Here is a 2,941-nt window from a genome sequence, read left to right on the forward strand (position 1 = left end):
ACAAAGGTAACAAACCATGAGGATCTCAATATCTCTAGGAAATTGAGGCCCCAAATGAGTTATTAATAAAAATAGTGTACTCATACTTTTCCAAAGAAGACATCCAGATGGCTAACAGACACCTGAGAAAAATGCTCAACATCACTCCTCATCAGGGAAACACAAATCCAAACCACAGTGAAATACCACCTCACACCTGTCAGAATGGCCAAAGTTAACAACTCAGGCAACAACAGATGTTGGCGAGGATGCGGAGAAAGGGGAACCCTTTTGCACTGCTGGTGGGAGGGCAAGCCGGTGCAGCCGCTCTGGAACACAATACGGAGGTTTCTCAAAAAATTAAAAATAGAACTACCCTACGACCCAGCAATTGCACTACTAGGATTTTATCCAAAGGATACAAAAGTGCTGATTTGAAGGGGCCAAATTATGGAAAGAGCCCAAATGTCCATCATCTGATGAATGGATAAAGAAGATGTGGTATACATATACCATGGAATACTACTCGGCGATGAAAAAGAATGGAATCTTGCCATTTGCAACAATGTGAATGGAACTAGAGGGTATTATGCTGAGCAAAATAAGTCAGAGAAATACACATATCTTGTGATTTCACTGACATGTGGAATTTGAGAAACTCAATAGATGAACATAGGGGAAGGGAAGGAAAAATAGGACAAAAACAGAGAGGGAGGCAAACCATAAGAGACTCTTAAATACAGAGAACAAATTGAGGGTTGCTAGGCGGTGGGGGTGGGGTAGGTTAAATGGGTGATGGGCAATAAGGAGGGCACCTTTCGGGATGAGCACTAATTATAATAATGTTTTGGGGAGCATTATAATATTTGCAGAGTTAAATGTGTAACCATAGTAATATAAAATGTACAATGGAGGTTATTGGCGTGAAAGTGTTCTAAGGTCCTAGTATGTTGGCAAAAGCAATAATTTACATTAGACTATAATAAGTAAAGGATGCGTGCTATAATTTCTAGGGTAGCCACTCAAAGAACTGTAAACCAAAAACAAAACCATGTAACTGACAAGTTAACAGAAGGAAAAAGAAATAATAAAATTTCTATTAGGCCAAAAGAATACAAGAAAAGATGGGTATAAGAATGTAAAACAAGGGCTTGCTGCGGCAGCACATATACTAAAATTGGAACAGTACAGAGAAGATTAGCATGGCCCCCGTGCAAGGATGACACGCAAATTCGTGAAGCGTTCCATATTTTTAGATATGTTTTGGGGCCAAAGAAGGTTGTTTGGAGAATGCATCTGGGATGAACGAGGGCTACCCCTCCCCTGGCCCACCCCCCAACTGGGGTGTCTCTGCAGGCTGCTTTTCTAGGGATGCTAGTCACAATAGTCTTTATTTTTGTGTCTGTGCGAAAGTGCCAAGAACCCCTCCACATTTGTAGATCCACAACTGTTTTTATAAGCTGTGTGTGTCCTCTGTATTATTATTAACTATTTTTTAGATTTTGCCTATAAGTTATTAAAGACTGATGATGCTGTAAAAAAAAAAAAGAATGTAAAACAAGAAGGAGAAATTAAAAAAAAAAACACTATTTCTGAAATGACTGATGGGGCCCCTGGGTGGTTCAGCCGGTTGAGCATCTGACTTCAGCTTGGGTCATGATCTCACGGTTCATGGGTTCAAGCCCCATGCTGGGCTCTATGTTGACAGCTCAGAGCCTGGAGCCTGTTTCAAATTCTGTGTGTGTCTCTCTGCTCCTCTTCCACTTTCTCTCTCTCTCTCTCTCTCAAATATAAATAAACATTAAAAATTTTTTAATAAAATAAAATGACTGAAAAAACTGAAATAAATTCATTAACTTAAATGCAAATCAGCTAAATGCTCCAATTAAAAGACTATTATTTCCAAACGTGATAAGAAACAAAGTCCAACCATATGCTGCCTATAAGAGCCATACTTAACTATAAGGATATAAGACATTTTATTCCATACTGGTCGCAGAGAGCCCTTTTCTGACTTTACCGTCCTGTGAATTTGTTTATGTTCAGCAGGGAAACACCATGGTCCACCTGGTAGCAACTAGTTCAGCTATCAGATGTAGGCTGTGTTTTTTCTTTCTCGGTGCTGACCAAAACGGAAAAACAAAATCACCAATTGACGCCATTGGCAGAAAGAAAAGGCAAGCCACCGAATTGTATATGTATATATACATATACAATTGTATATACATATACATATACAAATACATATATACATATATACATATGTATATATACATATACAAATGTATATAATACATATACCTACAACCTGACAAAGAACTCATATCTGGAATATAAAAAGAACCCCTACAAACCAATAGGAAAAGAAAGACAACCCAGGAGAAAAATAGGAAAAGGCTTGAGCAGGTATTTCACAAAAGAAAGTAGCCAAGTGGTTAACAAACATGAAAATAAATATGAAAATGGGTTCAAGTTCATTTGTGCATCAGGAAAAGGCAAATTATAGCCATAATGTGATACCCCAATACAGTTATCAGGTGGTTAAATTGAAAAGATATACAACAGCAAGTGTTGGCAGGGATGTGTACCAACTAGAACTCCCGTCGTGGTGGGAGTATAATTGGTTCAGCCAAATTGGAAAACTGACGGTATCTACTAAAGATGATCAATTACATGCCTTGTGGTCCACCATCCCTAGATATATACTCAACAACAAACAATATGGACATATTTCACTGTAAGACATGTTCCAAGGATGTTTATAGTATTGCAATTTTTACTAGTCAAATAGTGGAAACAACCAAATGTCCATCAAAATTAGGATGAATAGGGGCGCCTGGGTGGCTCAGTCGGTTAAGCGTCCGACTTCAGCTCAGGTCACGATCTCGCGGTCCGCGAGTTCGAGCCCCGCGTCGGGCTCTGGGCTGATGGCTCGGAGCCTGGAGCCTGCTTCCAATTCTGT

General features: G+C 39.3%; 1 non-coding gene across 1 annotated transcript; it reads left to right on the forward strand.

Annotated features, from left to right (window-relative positions):
- Window positions 1-1,126: 1,126 nt before the first annotated feature.
- On the forward strand, window positions 1,127-1,233 carry LOC125937224 (U6 spliceosomal RNA). The gene has a single exon (XR_007462309.1). It is a non-coding gene; the product is annotated as a U6 spliceosomal RNA (small nuclear RNA).
- Window positions 1,234-2,941: the final 1,708 nt, after the last annotated feature.

The sequence above is a fragment of the Panthera uncia genome (genome assembly GCF_023721935.1).
Source record: "Panthera uncia isolate 11264 chromosome A3 unlocalized genomic scaffold, Puncia_PCG_1.0 HiC_scaffold_11, whole genome shotgun sequence".
NCBI classification, from domain to species: domain Eukaryota; kingdom Metazoa; phylum Chordata; class Mammalia; order Carnivora; family Felidae; genus Panthera; species Panthera uncia.